General features: G+C 48.3%; 1 protein-coding gene across 2 annotated transcripts in view; it reads right to left on the bottom strand.

Annotated features, from left to right (window-relative positions):
• The window catches only part of ELOVL5 (ELOVL fatty acid elongase 5), a 65326-nt gene extending 48110 nt beyond the window's left edge, over nucleotides 1-17216 (bottom strand). For both annotated transcript variants that reach the window (XM_060109684.1, XM_060109683.1), the window contains exon 1: nucleotides 17052-17216. The gene's annotated coding sequence lies outside the window, so the exon portion shown is untranslated. The remainder of the gene's footprint in view (nucleotides 1-17051) is intronic.
• Nucleotides 17217-19992: the final 2776 nt, after the last annotated feature.

Raw genomic sequence — 19992 nt, 5'->3', positions numbered from 1 at the left:
CCCTCCATCACTGGCTCACACCTGCTTCCAGCCCAAGACTGCCCTCCCCTCGTGCCCACTGCCCTGACCACACCCACCTCCCTCCACCTTCTCCTTTCTGCAGGCACGTCCTGTGCGGGGAAAGCTCCCTCAGCCTCCTGCATAAAGGTCCCTCTGACCTCACCTCTGCATAGAGGTCCTTCACTCAGACAAACCCTCCCTGACTCCTCTTCCCCAAAGCCCCAGGTTTGGTGAGGTCCCTCTATTTACACTCTAATCACAGCCCAGATATGAACAAACACTGAGGACCTAAGTCCTCGAGGACAAGAGCTGTGTCTGTCTGCTTCACATGGACCATCAGCTCGGTGCTGGGCACACAGGGGTGCCCACTGCATATCTGGGGGATGAGTGCTGCAGGGTCAAGAGGCTGGAGAGCAGACTGGGGACAAGATGGGGAAGACCCTGAAAGTCCTCTGACCTTTATTCCATAGGCAGTCGGTGAAAACAGCCGGGGCACCAGGCAGCCTCGCCAGCAACGCTGCTGCCTCCATCACTGCTCCCGGCACCAACCACGGGGGTTGACTCCCTTTATGACCTTCATCAAAGGAAGCAGCAAGAAAGGCTGGGGCTGCTTCCCACGCCCCACCCCACACCACCCCCCGCTTCTGAGGAAGTCCCCAGAGCAGCAGGGCTGCCTCGCCACCCAGTGGGGCAGGAGGACACGGCTTCCACCTCACCTGCCTCAGATGTGCAGTCGGTCGGTTCATGCAGCAGGCGGCACGGTGCCCCCTGATCTGCAGGCAGAAGAGGCTCCCTCCGCTACAGATAGGCTCTAACTCAGGCCCCCAAATTTACCCCACTCGGAAATAGGACATTCCTCCCCCTCTTAAAGGAGGGTCCTCCCCCGCGTGTCCCCACTGGCAGCCAATTCGCTGTGGTGATTACCATTGCCTGATCTAGAACTTCGATGCCCATCCCCCCACCCCCAGCGCTGGCTCCTGGGGTGTGTTTCCCCTCAGCCTGGACCTCAGTCGGTCATCCCACAAATACTCTTGACACCACATCTGCCCCTGTGGAGCCTTAATCCTCGATAAATCCAACTGGCCGAACTGACTCGTTTTGCTGAGATTCAGGCTGTCAATATGAATTCCCGGAAACTCCCTCGCCTTCAAATGTCAAGGCGCTTGTTACATGCTACAAGTGGATGAAACTCCAAACATTATGCCAAGAAGCGAGACACAAAAGGCAACATACTGTATGATTCTGTTTATATGAAATATGCAGAATAAACAAATCCATAAAGATAGAAAGATCAGTGTTGCCCAGAGGCTGCAGGGAAAGGGCGGGCAGAGAACGGCTGATGGGCACAGGGTCTCCTGTGGGGGATGAAAATGTTTCAAGATTAGACACAGGTGGCTGGAGCACCACACTGTGGATGAACTACATGCCACTGAACAGTCCGCTTCAAAATGGTTAATTTCAGGGACTTCCCTGATGGTCCATGCTTCTACTGCAGCAGGCATGGGTTTGATCCCTGGTGGGGAACTAAGATGCCGCATGCTGCACAGCCACAAAAAAAAAAAAAAAAAAAAAAAAGGTTGATTTCGTAGACTTTTGCTTAAAAAAAAAAAATTCAAATACTTAAAAAAAAAACCCCAAAACAACCTACTCTTTCCCCTCCCAATTCATAAAAGGAGGCTTAGCATCTCCTACTTTCCTGCCTCCTTCAAGAATTGACTATTCAACTCCACTTCCCCCTTTACCTTCAACTTCCTCTCTCTGTAGGATCCTTTTATCAGCTGACAAATCTGTTCATGTCTCCCCAACCTAAAATCTTTCCCCTTAACCCTATTTACCCTTGAATCTCACCTAGAACCACCTCAAGATCTCATAAAAAGCAGCCAACATCAAACAGCCTTCACATTTTTAGCTCCAATATTCCCTTTAGTTCTGTTTCCGGCAGTTAAGGCAGTCTACAGATGCTGAAACCTATGTGCTACTTCTAAAATTGGCAGATAAAATATACACAAAACTTATAAAAATGAATAGACGAACCTGCAAGAGACTCTGAGGTCAAGACTGAGCCGGGCATGAATCAGTAAAAGGAAGCTGTCAGACACCCTGGGAGGTGCAGGGTCTAGAGAGACCTGAGCCACACATGGCTATTTAAATGTAAATTAATTAAAAGTAAATGAAAAAACTCAGTTCCTCACTTGCATTAGCCACACTGCAAGTGCTCTGTGACTGGTAACTACTATACTGGACAGTGCAAAATATATCCCAGAGAAACACTTCAGCATCTGGAAGCGAGCAGCTCAATGTGCACTGGCACCTCATTCAGACATCACAGAACCTGAGGTTATAAACATCTTGAAAGAAGTCCCTAAAGGAAAGGGGAGGCAGATGCCGGGTTGACGAGTCCCCAGAGCAGAACTCTACATGATCAGACATACAAAAAACGCCAGAAGGGGCTTCCCTGGTGGCGCAGTGGTTGAGAGTCCGCCTGCCGATGCAGGAGACACGGGTTCGTGCCCCGGTCTGGGAAGATCTCACATGCCGCGGAGCGGCTGGGCCCGTGAGCCATGGCCGCTGAGCCTGCGTGTCCGGAGCCTGTGCTCCGCAACGGGAGAGGCCGCAACAGTGAGAGGCCCGCGTACCGCAAAATAAAAAACAAAAAACAAACAAAAAAAAGAATTGAGCCTAAACCACTTAATCTTCTATTAAAGCCTTCCATGATTTCGAAACACTCCTGCAGGATTATCTCACACTACTTCCCTGAAGTACCCTAGCGCTGTCCTCAACCTGCAGAACTGGGAGCACCCGACACACCGGCTTCTGCTCCACAGCCACACGCACACCGCGTTCCAGTTCACACGCCACCTGCCCTCTCTCTGCCTTCTCTGAATGCTCACAAAGCCCTGTTGCGCCAGTTAGCCATTCAGCAGTGACACAAAGGGTTCAGGCAGAGGGATGACCCAGTGCTGCTCTGAGCCGGCTGTGTGGCCCGGGCATGCCACTTGACAGCCTTGCTTTCATCATCTGTCAAGTGAAAAGCAGCCCAAATTATTCTAAATCCGTTCCCAGTTCTACGAACTGGGGGGGGTTGTATCTATTTCTCTCAACCCCCAAAGTCACTGTCCAATCAAGGTCACCATCACGTCAACTGGATCAGTGCACTCCCTCCCAATAGAGGGTCCCTGCCTCCAGTCTTGCATTGCTCCCCACTCCCCAAAAAGCATCTTTCTAGGTTACTCACCTCAAAACCAGTTAAAGGCTCTTAGGAAAATGTCCAAACCCCTGAGTGTGGCCCCAGACCCCTGCTTCCTCCTTCGATTTTCCTCACTATCAGTTCCTCATATGCTACCTGCTTCCTCACCTCAGAGCCTTTGCCTGAATGCCTACTTCCTCTTTCCACCAGGCAGATGTCTGCTCGTTCTCCAGGCACCGTGCCCTGGCCCTCCCAGTCTGATTTACAGGTCCTTCCTGTCTGCGCCCATAGCACCCCACACGACGCTCTCCGTTCTCATCACCGTGGTACTGGTATCTGTTCCCCGTCAGTATCCTCCAGACTGCAACTTCCACACGGGCAGCACCGTCAGTCAACCTCATCCACCACCCTAGGTACAGACTGGGGGTGCTCACCCAAATTCTGGATAGAGCAGCAGGACTTTTAGCTGCTCACAGCCACCCAGAATCAAGATGAGATTTCCCGGTCTGTCTTGCAGCTTCATGTGGCTGCATGTTTAAAGTTCTGGCCAAGCAGACATAAGCAAAATTGTCCAGGGGCAGTTTCTGGGAACTTCCCTAAGAGAAAGCACGAATGAATCCTCTGTCCTTTCTGCCTGTCTCTTCCTCCATCCTGCTGCCTCTAAGCCTTACACACAGTGAGCTAGGAGCCTACAGTTGGGTCATACCTGTACCTCTTTCTCCAGCCCTTTATGGGAAATACAATACCTTGTTTTGAGATGCCATTATTGGAACCATAATTATTTTGGAATCTCTGTCACCTGCACTCAAATTTAATTGTAACACACACAGCCATATCCACAGCACCAATAATTATCTGTTGCATCCAGTACATACCTCACCTCTTCTACTGGATTATAATCTATTTGTCAGTAGGTGTATTGTCATGTGTCTCTGCGGGATCCATGCACCCAAGCAGAGGGCAGCACACAGAACTCCTCAACGGGGAATAAGTGTGGATGGTCAATGAATTGATGACCACGTGGCTACTGACGCAGACAGACTCAGTCCAAGCTACACGGGCTACCTTAACTTTGGCTCACTGCTGCAGCCAACCAAAATAAAGTTAAAAAAAGAGTGTCTACACTACTATGTATAAAATAGATAACTAATGAGGACCTCTTGTAGAGCACAGGGAACTCTACTCGGAGCTCTGTGGTGACCTAAATGGAAAGGAAATCCAAAAAAGAGGGGATATATGTATACGTACAGATGATTCACTTTGCTGTACAGCAGAAACTGACACAGCAGTGTAAAGCAACTAGACTCCAATTAAAAAGAAGAAAAAAAAAGTGTCAGTTCCTACCATTCTTTGATCAGGGAATAGTTCAGAGCCTAGACACCAGAGTTCACTCTCTTCCTTCCTCGGGCACAGGGTCACCAGTGTACTCTATCACTGGCTTACTCCACCTGAAAGCTCTACAAGGTAATATGCAAATAAGCAAAAGGTCCTTTAACACGGAATTAACAGAACAGCCTCTGCTCCTGGGCAGGTGGGTGTCTAGCAATTTGCTCTACTCCCTCAGCCTGGCTGGGGGAACAGCAACCCGAAGCAGGGCAACCAGTGCCCCAGAGCCCGCTTCCCCAGGTGGGCCCCTCATCTGTGCAGTGTTACGAAGTCTCAGGCTTCTCAGGCTATTGAGGCATACTCACCTTCACACAGCCACAAGCACAGGTTACAGAACTGATCATACTTGAAAGGTACATATTTAGAGACATTCGCACAAATAATTGCCAGATACCTACTACATGCCAGACAGTACACAGGTACCAAGGATACACAGGGAGCATGCCAGACACTGAGCAGAGAGAGAAGGAAAGCACTAGTCATCCTCACTTGACGAATGAGGAGACTGAGGCACACAGAGGTTAGTTAGTTATGTATAACCAAGGTTACACAAACCGGAAGGGGTGGGAACATCTAATTGAGTCAGAAGCATCAAAGGTTCTAGGCTGTATGAGTTTGACTTACAAAGATCAGGGTCTTTTCCGTTATTTAGTTTGCTTTGCTTTTGTGTTTCTGTCGGTGGGGAGCAATTGAAGAAGCATCCAAATACAGCCTACAAGGCACATCTGGGGAGATGTGAGTCTGTGGTATGTGCAGAGTGAAAAGTGCAGGCAGGAAACGACACTGGACCAAGGATGGCCCCAACAGGGAGTAAAGGAAGGTTTTAGGGTGGAGCGCATGATCCCATTAACCTGTCAGAAGACCTCTGTGACAGCACAGCTGGGAGCAGAACACAGGGAGGCAGGAAGGAGGAGGGGGAAACCAGGCACCTAGGAAGGACAGGGGGGCTGTGAAGGCTGGGGGGCAGCGGACGGGGCAGAGCCCGAATGGACACCTGGTGACTGACGGTTGGAGGGAGCGGGGCAAGGATGCAGCTGACAGGAGAAGGACCCAGGCAGTGCCCCAGCCTGACGGCCTGGGCACACAGGCGATGGCGGTGCTCCTGGCCATGCTGGCCAACAGGAGACAGGTTTGGAGGGCAACCAGGTGAATCAGCTGATAAAAAGTTCTGAACCTGGAGCTCAAAAGAAAGACGTGGATTAGAAATAAAAGTCTGGGGTGGGGAGTATATGACTCCGCGTGAGGGGGGAGCACGGCTCTGGGGGAGGCACGAGGGCCTCGTCCGCCCGGCCCCTGCGTGGCTGGCAGCTTGCAGCACATGGCGCTCTGCAGCATCCTGCTGGGGCCGGGCTGGGGCGGCCGCCGGGGCCCCCACGTGAAGGGGAGACCCGGGACTCTCGGAGGCCGCGGCTGGCGCTCGGGGCCCTGCCTGCGGCCAGCGGAGGGCAGCGACTGCAGCCTGGGTCGGTCAGTGGCCTTTGGAGCCCGGCCGGCGCGAGGCAGCCAAGGCCTGGGCCTGGTTACCTGGGCGGGGGGCGGGGAAAGTGGGGACCCGCCACCCCCGGGGACCAGTGGGAAGGTCCATGGAAGTTGGACCTGGTCAGCCTGTTTTCAGAGTGAGGCCCAGGTTAGAGGGCCCTTTAGCCACTGTGGAGAAAGTTAGATCTTCAGGGTGCAGCTCTACAGACCCTTTTGGGTGTCGGGGGAGGGCCCAGCTCCATTTGCTCTCAGCCAGGCTGGGCCTGGGCCGTGCGGCGCCCTCATGTCACTCTGGCTGCAGATGGTCCACCTCCCAGGTCACTGGGAGAAAGTTTTCCTACCCTCCTCCTTTGTTGGGATGCCCTTGTTAATATTTTCGGCTCACCTGCATCTTTCTGCCTGGGTGGGTTTTTAAGGCTTCTAGGCGTTTGTATGCTTTTGGTTTAAAACCATGGGGGGAGGTATGGAGCCCATTGCTGGCAGGTCTTTTACTTGCTGATTATATATTTCCGGGGCTAGATTTTAAAGCAGTCCTTTTGGTTGTTACTAGGAAGACATGTTAGGGAAAGAAAAAAAAAAAAAAGAGTGACTTTTGTCAAAAGCTAAATGTTTGAAAAATTGACCCAATTAATACAAGTTTTAGGTGAAGTTCTTTGAGACATGAAGGGAGGTAGGATGTGTTCTTGGAAAGGTCTTTTCAGATTCTGAAAGGCTTTTCAAAGTACAAGTGTTGGGGTTTCCCTGGTGGCGCAGTGGTTAAGAATCCGCCTACCAGTGCAGGGGACATGGGTTCAAGCCCTGGTCCGCGAGATTCCACATGCCGCGGAGCAACTAAGCCCGTGCACCACAACTACTGAGCCTGCACACTAAAGCCCATGAGCCACAACTACTGAGTCCACATGCCACAACTACTGAAGCCCGCGTGCCTAGAGCCTGTGCTCCGCAACAAGAGAAGCCACCGCAACAAAGAGTAGTCCCTGCTCGCCACAACCAGAGAAAGCCCACGTGCAGCAACGAAGACCCAACGCAGCCAAAGATAAATAAATAAATAAATAAATTTACTTTTTTTTTTTTTTTTTTTTTTTGGCGGTACGCGGGCCTCTCACTGTTGCGGCCTCTCCCTTTGCGGAGCACAGACCCCGGACGCACAGGCTCAGCGGCCATAGCTCACGGGCCCAGCCGCTCCGCAGCATGTGGGATCTTCCCGGACCGGGGCACGAACCCATGTCCCCTGCATCAGCAGGTGGACTCTCAACCACTGAGCCACCAGGGAAGCCCTAAATAAATAAATTTAAAAATCAATCAATAAATAAAGTGCAAGCATGGAAAAAGCTTGTGGCGAAGGGTGGCAAGAAAAAGCAGGTCCAGAAGTTTACTCTTGACTGTACCTGTCCTGTAAAAGATGGAATCATGGATGCTGCCAATTTTGAGCAGTTCCTTCAGGAAAGAATGAAAGTGCATGGAAAAGCTGGGAATCTCGGAGGAGGTGTTATAACAATCGAAAGAAGCAAAAGCAAAATCACTGTAACTTCCGAGGTGCCTTTTTCCAAAAAGTATTTGAAATATCTCACCAAAAAATATTTGAAGAATCATCATCTACGTGATCGGTTATGCATAGTTGCTAACAGCAAAGAAAGTTACGAGTTAACATTACTTCTAGATTAATCAAGATGAATAGAAGGAGGAAGATGAGGTCTGAAACTCAGTTATCTGGAGTATTTTATATGAATTCTTAAATAAAATTCAGGAAAAAAAAAAGAAATGTCTGAGATGGACAATGGGTTGGGTGGGTGGGTGAATACTTGAATCCATGGGTTAAGTAAATCACCCACTGAGATTGGTTTTCCAACAGTACTTTGCAACTATTCACCTACATCTTGAATTTCGGGAAGCACTTTAAAATATGCCAGTCCCATTTCCTAAAAGATGGTAAACTCAAGCATGGAGCTCTGTACCAGGGCTCAATGCAGAGCATCCACCTCACTCTGCACTCGCAGCCACCTTCCTCTGGGTCGCCGAGCCTCTTCCAAACCTACCCCGCCTCGCAAAGAAAACAAAAAGGATCTGCCATAACAAGCCCAGTACATACAGCATTCTCCTGGGTTCACGAAGTCCTGAAACACTGTCTTTAAGGGGGTATTTGGAGAAGCTCCGACCTGTTTCACAGGACAACCGCCTTCTTGGCTGAAACAAACTTGCAGACAATGGAAGGCCGCACAGATCTGGATATGAGATCCTCTGCAAGCCTCCAACTGGTCCCTTAAAGACCCAGCTTAAAGAGGCCGAGCTCTACTTCAACCCCATTTCTAACATACAAATCAGACTGCAATTGCAGCAAATAGCTGGGAGACAAACATTTAAGAGGCTTTTAAGCAACATTTTGTGCTATGGGCAGCTACTTATAATTCTAAATCTGACTGTAGCCTGATGTGATTACTTGATTAACTGATGTGATTACTTGATTAACTGACGTGATTACTTGAATATTCAAAATAAATTGTCATGTTCTCCAAGCTAAGTCATACAAAATATACAAAGGCAGCGTTACAGCCTTGGTTGAAATTAAAAGAGGGTGGAGAAACATAATTAACAAAGATAAGTTATGTACCACCCTGGAGAGAAAATGTCTTAGATTTTAATTCAAACCTGTGTAACATAAATAAGGGTGTGACACGAAAACACATTTCTTTTTAAAAACTCAATCTATTGACTCTTGGCACTCAAATTTCCAACATTTTGAATGGGAAAGTGTCACTTTACCAAATAAAAAGAAAGCAACCTAATAATGTTTAAACCAAAAACAAACAAACAAACAAACAAAAACCTCAATCTAAACCTCCATATTTTATAACTGTTGTTCAGGTGTGTGTGTGGGGGTGGGGTGGGAATGGGAGGAACAGGCAGAGTTAAAATGTGTTTCCAAAAGAAAAAAGCCTGGTACGATGTGGCATTTTTAAAAGCAAACACAACCCAGCAATCAATCTATCATGTCCCCTACAGAGTGTCTAAAGCCAACAGTTATTTTATCACCTGGTAACATTCCATGTTAATACATAAACCATTCTGTGAATTTTGTGATCCTCGTATTTTAGGAATTACGGTACTTAACAGGCATCATAATGTTGTCAGACCTAGTGACTCACACCCACAAAGAAAACGAGGAAGTCCTAAAAGAGTAAGAATCCCAAGAGAACTGAAGGGCTGGGGAAGATGTTATTCTGAACAGCCCGAACAAGCAGCCTTTAACCAGGCCTGTGTCAGAATGACCCAGATGTTCTCAAAACACACAGGATGTACACCTCTACTCAAGGGAGACCAGACAATCCGCAGATGGAGGCTCCCTGGGGGATGTGGGTGCCCTTTCCTCCCAACCCACACCCCTCAGGTCTTAAACACCTTGTAGATCAAACCCAGGTGGCGCTGGGGTCAGACAAGGAAACTGACGTTGGAGGCCCTCAACCAGTCTGGGTTTGAACCCAGCCTCTGTCACCTGCTAGCTGGGGGGCCTTGAACAAGTCACTTAACCCTTCTGTGCCTTAGTTTCTCGTCTGTAAAACTCGGGTACCTACCTCATGGGAGGACTTGGTGAGGCCAAAATGAATTGACAGCCGTAGAGCACCTTAGAAAAGCGCCTGGCATGTAGTGTATTTAGCACGCACAGGACAGCCTCATTCTCTTCATAAACTGCAAACACTGCCAACTGCAGTGTCATTTATTCTTCTGAAGAACGTTATAACAGACGATTGAGTCAGCTGAGTAAACAATGCTTCAGTGAACATCTTATCCAATAGAGGGACTGTTTTTTAACTACGCTCATCAAATTAAGTCAGTCCCCTACTTAACTTTTACGTATAATACCGATAGTCTGGACACCCTCCAAACGAGGCACGGGTATCATCACCTGCAAGTTCTACACAGAAGTCTCAGAGGTGCAGTGACTGGCCTGCCGGAGCCTGCCCAGCCTTGGGGGGTAGAGCTGGGTCCCTATCCTGTGCAGGTGCTAACCTGAAAGGCCTCTTCGCCAATCCCCTTCCTATAGCTTTGCTAACTTTAAAAAAAGCACAGTAGATGCTCTTAATAAATGCACCTCAGATCCACAGTAGAGCTAAACATTCGGAAGTTTTGTAAGAAGTAAACTCAAATTTTCACAGAGGTACGTATCAGCTCACAAACAGGGCAGATAGAGGTGTCAACAACTCCTGTAGATATTAAGGTAATGTATTTCTTCTGCCAAAACCTGAAGCAGAGGTACCCTGAACGCTACCCTCAAGGGACGTACAGCGCACGGCCAAACTTCCCAGGGAAGCAAATGAATAATTATTGAATTCTGTGTCATAAGAACTCTTCTTTGGGGTAGGAGAAATTCACAATTACTCTGTAGGAGTGTGTGCTATCCCAAGACAGAAGGAACAGGTACTCTGGGGTTCAAAACAACTCAGATAAAATAAGGACCAGAGTGGCCAATTCTCCAGTGTGGCTTTAATTAGGTCTGTTTAGTATGCACTTATCAGAGATTAGCTCTGACACAGTAAAACTGTTGACAATGGGGAAAGAAAAGGGCAGAGGGCGTGTGCTAGCAGGAGGACGTGAACCTAGTGTCAGGACTATCATTCGAAACTGCAGGTGTTTCAAGAAAATGGTTATTCTAACTGCAGAAAGCATGAGAGTCCCAGCACTAAAAATCTTAAGTGAAAAACTATTTCCTAAATCCCAGTCAGCAAGAAAACATACATCAAACAAAAGGTACCAAAGTCTAACTTAAGATGCAAGGAATACTGAGACATAGCACACAACTGTGCTTAAATAGGAAGCATACGGATTCAGTCTTCCTAAAAACTCACCAAGTATGAATATTTTCAATCCAGGGCCCACACAATTCTAAAAGCAAATGCGTTAAGTCAAATAAAAATGTCCCCGTAGAGGAAACGTGCCAGTGGGAATCAAAGAACTTGGTAATGATAACATTTATGGGTTGAAATCGGGATCGGGTGGGAGGAGGGATTCTATGACAGAAACTCAAAATGAGGTCAGTCTACCTTCCTGAACAGCTCACTTTGCTAGGCCGAAACATCTCCAGCGGTTACGTTTAACCTCTTAAGGAGAAAACTGTAATTTCCATCACTGATTCTGACATCTCCCTTACTGAGACCCATTAAATGACTTCAACTTTCATTCTCTATCCCTGGCCAAACAGAAACAAAGGATTTGCTCTCGGCAAAAGTGAAAATAAAAAATTTTCGTTCTGAGACGGACTTGAAAATCACCTTGGTGTAACTGTTTATTTTTAAAGAAAGGGACCAATGCCCAGAGTTGATTTTCTTAAGGCTGATGGCAAGTTCAGGATAGGGAACCAGGGCCGCCGGGCTCTATACAAGGATGAGGCGCTCTACCTGAACCACGGTGCCTTCCAAACCTCTCAGCTGACTTCCGTTTTAATAACAAAGAAATATGCGTGTGCTTTACCATAATCCTGTATTAGGAGGCAATGTTTATTTTAATATCTCTTACGTGAGCTGAGGTAACTCAGTGGGTGAGAGGAACCCAGAGGCCTTGGTTCTCACTCCTGGCTCTGCCGGCAACTGGCTCCATGAGCTTCAGCAATACTGAGACTTTACTTTTCTCACCAACAATACTTCATTAAAAGCTGGGAAGCATCCTGATTTCAGTAATATTAGAATGCAAAAGAGGGCTTGTGTGATTTTACCATGCCACTGACAGTAAGCTGCATCTCTACCCAGATATGTTAAAATGTGAAAAACTGCCTGAAAACGGATGAAATGTGGTGGAAACACACACCTGTAAAGTGGCAGACAAACACCGGCTGCAGAGAGGACCGGGGACGCGAGAGGGGGAGAAAGGGCCTGTCTGGATGGAACGTGGGCCCTTAAGATGTTTCCACCTGAGGACAAAGCCTCCTCCCTCTTCCCCCATGACACCGCATTTCTTCTAACTCCCAGGCCTGAGAGCGCCCTTCCTCTTGCTGGCCCTCAATCCAGCTGGTCTCCAAGTTGTGTAGATCTTGTCCTAGAAACAACCTCATGTGATTAGCTCACTGCAGTCTGTGTTCATGGCTGTGGCTCCAGGTGAGGCCTCACCACTGCCCTGGCCTCCAACAGCCTCCCAGTCCACCCTATACAGCCCCGGTGTCCATCCTTGCCAGTCCCCGCCACGTACTCTGACCACACTCATATTCTTGGAACACAGGATTCACAACACACTCCTTCTGGTTCAAAAGCTTCAGCAGTCCTGTTACCCAACATCTCAGGAAAGACAGCAGGCTAGTGGGTCAAGACCACCCAGGCTGGAATGCTTTGTGACCTTGGGCAAGTCTAAATCTTCTGAGCCTCCATTTCCTCATCTGTAAAGTGGGAATGCTCACAGTACCAATTAATAGTACTTGAGATAAATCCACATAAAAGGGCTCAATGCAGAGTTTGATACGTAATAAGTTTAATAAAAGTTAGCCCTTGGGCTTCCCTGGTGGCGCAGTGGTTGATAGTCCGCCTGCCGATGCAGGGGACACGGTTTGTGCCCCGGTCCGGGAAGATCCCACATGCCGCGGAGCAGCTGGGCCTGTGAGCCATGGCCGCTGAGCCTGTGCGTCCAGAGCCTGTGCTCCGCAGCGGGAGAGGCCACAACAGTGAGAGGCCCTCGTACCACAAAAAAAAAAAAAAAAAAAAAAGCTAGCCCTTATTATTATCAACAACTTGCCTTTCTAACCTTTCTTTCCACTTCTGCCCTATTAGCTTCAGGCAACTGGGCTACTTGCTTTAATGCCCAATGATTCACATGTTTGCTCTCCGAACTCCCTCTCCTAGCATGTCCATCCTCTGACCTCTGTGCGCCCGTAAGATTCCTCTATGACGGTAAAGTGAAATTCAAATATTGATTCAGTTCTGCTTCATTTAATCCAATCATCTCTTTGATGGGGCCTGACATCCTTGGAGGTCCTTATAGCCGACACACCCCCATGTCCACAGAGGCCCTTCCTGAAAGTGTAGTTAGCAGCCAGGTAGGTGAGATGAGATTTAAATCCACTTCCTCAGTTAGGGATGGGCCCCAGGTTATCAGATTTCATTGTTCTAGTTATTACTTCAAGTAACCAAGGCCAAAATCAATCACCTCAAGGCCAAGGACCCTCTTTGGAAGGTGATGGGAAGGGAAGTTCCCACATGAGAATATGGTAACAAGGGGTCCAGACTAGCTGGCAGTCATCTTGCAAAATCAGCCTATGGGCATAACCAACATCTGAGGAGACTTCAGAGACACAGAGCAAAAGTTCTGCCTATGGGACTTTTCAGGTCAGATGGTCATTTAAGCCCATCTGCGTTGGGTTTTCTGTCTCTTGCACGAAAAACAGGCCCATCAGTGCCAGGCACTGATACATCTAACATGGTGAGCTCTACCATAAAGCTTTCCCAGAAACAGTGAGACAAGCCCCCTGGAAATCTGCTTCTGATACCCTTCTAGTCCTAGGTGCAGATTAAGTATGGGTATAAAAGGATTAAAGTGTAAACTCATTCAGGAAGCCCTTTGGAGTCAGAAACTGTCGTTCAGCTTTGTATACAACCTCTTCCCCCAAGACACACACACACAGTACACACTCAGTAACTGACAAGTCAATAAATGAATAAAGAGAGTAAATCAAATGTGGGCTAAAAGGAAGGAACAGACTTGACACAGATTTAAAAATGGCAAATTGTTAATCTTGGATGGCTCGAAGATGGACCTTTAATCATGAGGTTAGATTTTTAAGTTACAGAGTAACAGAGTTACATAAAGGGCAGAGCCCACTGACCAAATCCTCCCAGCAGCAAGGACAGAGGAAGGAGCAGGTATGTTACAAGAGACAGAGCTATGTGATTTGGACAAGTCACTTGGCATCTCTAGGCCTTAGTTCTCAATTCTTTTTTTAAAAATTTATTTATTTATTTATTTATTTATCCGTTGGGTCTTCACTGTGGTGCACAGGATTCTCACTGCAGTGGCTTCTCTTGTTGTGGAGCACGGGCTCTAGGCAGGCGGGCTTCAGTAGTTGTGGCACACGGGCTCAGTAGTTGTGGCTTGCGGGCTTAGTCGCTCCGCAGCATGCGGGATCTTCCCGGACCAGGGCTCGAACCCAGTTCCACTGCACTGGCAGTCGGATTCTTAACCACTGCGCCACTAGGGAAGTCCCAGTTCTCAATTCTTTATAAAAGAGGTAGGGGATAGCACTTCTTACAGGGAGGCTGTAAGAATTATGTACGGAAAGCAACTATTAATAGGAAGGTGGGGCTTCCCTGGTGGCGCAGTGGTTGAGAATCTGCCTGCTAATGCAGGGGACACGGGTTCGAGCCCTGGTCTGGGAGGATCCCATATGCCGCGGAGCGACTAGGCCCGTGAGCCACAACTACTGAGCCTGCATGTCTGGAGCCTGTGCTCCGTAACAAGAGAGGCCGCGAAAGTGAGAGGCCCGCACACTGTGATGAAGAGTGGCCCCCGCGTGCCACAACTAGAGAAAGCTCTCACACAGAAACGAAGACCCAACACAGCAAAAATAAATAAATTAATTAATAGGAAGGTGCTCACATCAGTAATACCTGAAACTGAATGCATGCAAAGACAGACCTATTTTGGGTAACTAACGGAAAGATTATCCCATCAGTAACAGAAGAGTTGGTAGGCACAAAGGAGGTATTAAACATAATTACAAATTTTCTTAGGGGAAGGATATGGCCCCGAGTAAGAAAGAAGTAAAACCATCACTCACACTCTCTACTATCTACTTAGGCATGAAAGTCACCCTAAAGGAAAGTAAACAGTTTTGCCTTGATTTGTATAATTCAAGCTGAAAATAAGACACCCAAGTACCGATACTCACTCCTACAAACAGGAGGGCAATCAATCGTTATGCTAAGAGGAAAAGAGGAGGCAGTGGAAAAAAGATCCTTGCAAACATGCAAAAATTAAGAATTCTGACACCCCTCCTGCACAAAAAAGAAAAAGGAAGCTCAGTCGATCCCAGGGAAGGAGATAACTCATCTCATTTTCAAAAGTGACTTTGCAGGAATACTGGCATTAGTGTCTGTGAAAACCTAGTTTTTGCATATTTTCCCAGTTACTTGAGATTCTCCAGCTTTATCCTTGGCCACATCCCCTAAACCTCACTTCCCCTTCCCCAAGAAGAAAAATAAGTGAAGAAGAAACATTTATCAAACTACTATTTGGCAAGCCCCATGCTGGGCACCTTCAACTGTGTCATCTCTTGGAATCCCTAACAATTCTGCAACGTGAAACCTGTGGACAGACAAGGAAATTGAGTCAAGAGGGTGAGGACAGTGTCTGAAGTTATGATGTACTTTTCTTGAAAAAAATCTGGCCATCAAATCTTAATACACTTTCTACTTTCACTTTTCAGCCCAGTTCTGTTCTATATTCTGTAAAATTAACCTTCTGCAACCATCAATAACACTCTCCCTTTTGTCTTCAGTTAGAAACAGAAAAGAAATACAAAAAAGAGGAACTGTACAGAAAAAAATCCTGGCAATGAGAAGTTATAATCTGGGGTAAGAATCTAAAAGGGACATGAGTGACATTTCTCTTTCAAGTACGGAGCTTTCCTTGGAGAATCCCAGGCAGCTTCCGAACGAACTAAAAAAGTGATCCGCTTGTCCCCTAACTGCAGATGGAAAGTTAGTGTTCGTCCACAGCCAAACCGGCTGTGTCCCTATCTGAGATTATGCACCGAACGCTGCTGGCTGCGAGATGGTGCAAGCAAAACAAGTGCACACCAACAGGTTATCTACGGAGTGGTTAGGCGGACAAGTTACAAAACCTAACAAGCAACGTTAGCTCTTCCGTCCTACCCTATAAAGAAAGCACTTCCTGCCACGGGGCCCGCTATTAAAGAATTAAGGCTGCTCGCTCCCCACTATTCTCCCGCCGCATGCCTAGGTTCCGCAGCCCAGCTCACAAGTCATGCACTGGATTCTTCCATACGGGACTCCTCACCCCTCGCCCCAAAGTGGGCCAAATGCATTATACAATTTGCAATCAAGAAGCCAGGAGCTGAGCTGAACTACCATCGTGAGCAGGGGAAACCATCAACCTAAAAGTGCAAGGGCACGGAACGGTTGCAAGACACAGTTTAAAAGAACAAGCCTTGCTCCAGGCACGACTCCCTCCACCCCGAGGCGGGCGTGCGGACGCGGGGGTGGGGTGGGGGCCGAGTCTTATTGCGTGTAAACTGTAAAAGAGCCTTTTCCTTGCCACTCGCAGCAGACGCGACCCCAGGGCTTCCCCGGCCGCCCCCGCGCTCAGACTCCCGCTAGGGTCGCCCAGGTGGCTCTCCAGTCCCCTCCCCCGCGCTTCCCCACCGGCCTCCCCGAGGATCCGCGGGCTACAGTTATCTGGTTTTAATAAAACCCGAAGCGTTCCCGGGCTAGCGGGCTCCCAATCCGAGGGGCAGAGGCGGGAGGGTAAGAGAGAAAAGGAAAGGCCGGAGGCGCCGCGCACCGACCCGCGTTGCGACCCCGTGGCAGCTCTCCCAGCTCCCTCGGGTTTTGTTCTACCCTGAGGAAGCGCGATCGCTCTCGGGGCTCTTCCCCGGACCTCCGGCCGCGCGTTCATCCCGCCCGGGCGGGCAGACCCGAGCGCAAGAGCCCACCCGCCCTGCTTCCCGTCGGCGCGCCGGGTGCCTTCCCGCCGCGCCCGTCAGCATGCACACCGCCCACCGGCAGCTTCCACCGCCGAACAGGTGAGACAGCATCGCGCGTAAACTCCCGAGACGCCCGCACAGCTCTCCCCCAGCCCGCCATCGCGCCCGGGAGCGGGCCGGCGCCCCGGGAGCTGCCGAACTCCTCCGCCACGCGGGCGCAGCGCGGGCCGCGCCGGCAGTCGCCCGTGCGCACCGGGCTCAGGACCCAATGGTGGGTCGCAACCCTCGGTCCCGGCCGCGCGCCGGCGCGGGTGTCATGGCCGAGCGGCGGCCGGGCGAAGTTTCCTGGAGCCGCCCACTTACCTCTTAGGCCGAGGGTGGCTGCGGCTCCGAGAAGCGGCGAGGCGGCGGCGACGGCAGCGCTCGGGGCCAGCCGAGCCAGGAGGAGGCGGGAGGGAGTGCCGGGCCAGCAGCAGCCGCCGGGATGGGAAGAGGAAGGCTCCGGGTATCTACAATCTGAACGTGGGCTGACAGTGACATCACAATGGCGCGGCCAGCCAATCGCCGCCGGGAGGCCGAATCAAGCGCTATGATGTCATGCGGCCCCGGAGCCAATCGCGAGACAATAGAACTTTCGTGATTGTAAATTCCAGAATCCGACGCAGTGGGGAACCGTGGTCTGGGTTGGTCCCCTCCGGTTCACGTGTCTCTGGGCAATTTTATCCCCTTTCTTCCTAATAAGCCTGCGTGGAACGCAGAGCCTGCGCAATAGCACCAGTGAAGTTCCCGATGCCCTGAACTCTGATTCTCTTAGTGCCAGGCGTGGCGAGGTTGTGTGGCCGCGTTTGGACAGCAGAAGCCCACTGTGGTGCCGTCTCCTCGCGGGTTCTGGAAGGGAGCCAGTTCTTCTTGGTTTTGGATGAAAGGGTTAAATGCCTGCGGAGATCACCGGCGCGAACAAGATAAGGCAACAACAACAAAGCGCTCGAAACTGATGCTATAGCTTAACTCCCGGTGGGTAGATTTACCGTGATTTTTCTTAGGGATTCTGATTTTCCCTTAGTGATAACTACCAACTCCATTTCTCCTCAAGAATTTTTGTAGAAGGAGAAAATGTGGTGGAGTAAGTGACATCTTTTCAGCTAGACAGGTTTAAGCGCATAAGACAAAGTGCTTTGTGCTCAGGGCACAAGTGGAAGATCCTTGCTGTTTTTCATTGATATTTGGATAACTTAAGGCCTTCATCATCCTAGTATCCTATGCTTTCCCCATATCAAGCCCCAGAAATTAAGCCTTTCTCCCAGTGCCCACTGGCTGTATTTCTGTTACCCCATGCCCATGGACCCAACATAGTCAACTGTTTAATGTAGGCAAGTTTATTCTTTTACGTATTTACAATGTTTTTCATGTGCCAGCCGTTCCAGGCCCTCGGCCATTGCCCATTGCCTTAAGAATACAGGTGTACAAACTATATACAAATGAGATAATGTAAACATAAACAAATAACAAGATTTTTAACAGTCGATTGCCATTCAACTCCACAAACACTGACTTCAGTTTGACAGATACTATGCTAGGTGTTAGAAATAAAAAACTGCAAGGATCCCCTCCCCCTGTGAAATGATATAGTCAGGAAACAACTACCATGCAGAATGGTAAACACTACGATGGAAACCAAGATAAGCAGATTAATGAAGAACTTTCTGTCAAGCAGCGTGTGAAAAGCATATGCCAGAGGCATAGAAGAGTTGGGCAAATGTATCTTCTTTATTCTTCACTCTTCTGCCCGCAGTTAAAGGCCAGAGCTGGTTCAGCTCTTCATCACGCTAACAAGTTCTATCTTTCCAGGTTTTAAAAGTTTCAAATTTAACTTGATATTCCAAAAATCTCCAGTTTTACACCACACACAATTGTTTTTGTTGTGTTCACCTATCAGTAAAATGTTTCGGCCATACTACCAAAATATCTGTATTTATTTTTAATTATGGACTTATATAACTGTCAAGTCATACATTAAATATTAAATAATTTTTCATATTTTAAGAGAAAAGTAAACACAAATTTCTCTTATTTTATTCCTAGCCTTCAAAGGATGCCTTTTCATATGCCTTAGTTATTGTCTGTGTATCTTGGTTCCCATTAGAGCATTTTTCACTCTGCATTGTAGTTTCCTGACTGTCCCATCTTCTTCAATCCATGGGGGTGCTTGTACCTTCACTTTAAAGAGCCCTGCGTTAGATTGTAAACTCCATTGGAGGGGGAACCATGTTGAATTTTGCTCATTATTTATCCCCAGATCTTACTACAGTCCCTGGTGTATAATAAGAGCTTAGTAAATATGTTTTGAATAAGTGTGTGAGCTCTTACTCCCCCTCACCATCATCACACTGGTGCTTCCATTTTCTGCTCCAGAACTCCAACACTCTGTCACATAGTTATGTCCCAGGACTATTGACTCCTCTCAAACCTAAGTTAGTAAGGTCATGTTCTCATTCTTTACCCATCCAGAGACTTAGGTTTCCCAATACATATATGATTTAGGGAGAAATTTCTGCCCCTCAGACAACTCATCTTAACCCTGCAGTGTAAACTGACTACCATGACTTCAGTATGAGTTACTCCATATGGCAACACCATTGCATTCATGGATAAAGTTGCAAGAAATGACTCTTCAACTTAACTGTGGGTATTTTTTTCAAAATAGATCAAGAGAGTGCCTAGGATTCCATGCCAGGGTTCAAGGAAAGTGTGTTCCTGAGTGTCAGAATCAAATTCCTGGCCAGTTGGGTTCTAGACCCTGTGCTGGAGCCATCCCAATCCTTATAACCAGCCTGTCAAAAATGAACCCAAGTAGGTGCAGTACAAAGCCCTGTAACTCTTGCTTGTTTCCCTATAGCAGTGGTCCCCAACTTTTTGGCACCAGGGACCGGTTTCATGGAAGACAATTTTTCCACAGACCGGGGTAGGGGGTGGGGGCATGATGGTTTCGGGATGATTCAAGCACGTTACATCTATTGTGCACTTTATTTCTATTATTATTACATTGTAATATATAATGAAATAATTATACAACTCACCATGATGCAGAATCAGTGGGAGCCCTGAGCTTGTTTTCACTTGCCACTCACTGATAGGGTTTTGCTATGAGTCTGCAAGCAATTGATTGGTTATGGTCTCTGTGCAGTCAAACCTCTCTGCTAAGGATACTCTGTATTTGCAGCCACTCCCCAGTGCTAGCATCACCACCTCAGCTCCACGTCAGATCATCAGACACTAGATTCTCATAAGGAGCGCGCAACCTAGA

The sequence above is a fragment of the Mesoplodon densirostris genome, chromosome 10, assembly GCF_025265405.1.
Source record: "Mesoplodon densirostris isolate mMesDen1 chromosome 10, mMesDen1 primary haplotype, whole genome shotgun sequence".
NCBI classification, from domain to species: domain Eukaryota; kingdom Metazoa; phylum Chordata; class Mammalia; order Artiodactyla; family Ziphiidae; genus Mesoplodon; species Mesoplodon densirostris.
The sequence above is the reverse complement of the archived record's forward strand: the minus strand, read 5'-3'. Positions and strand labels throughout refer to the sequence as shown.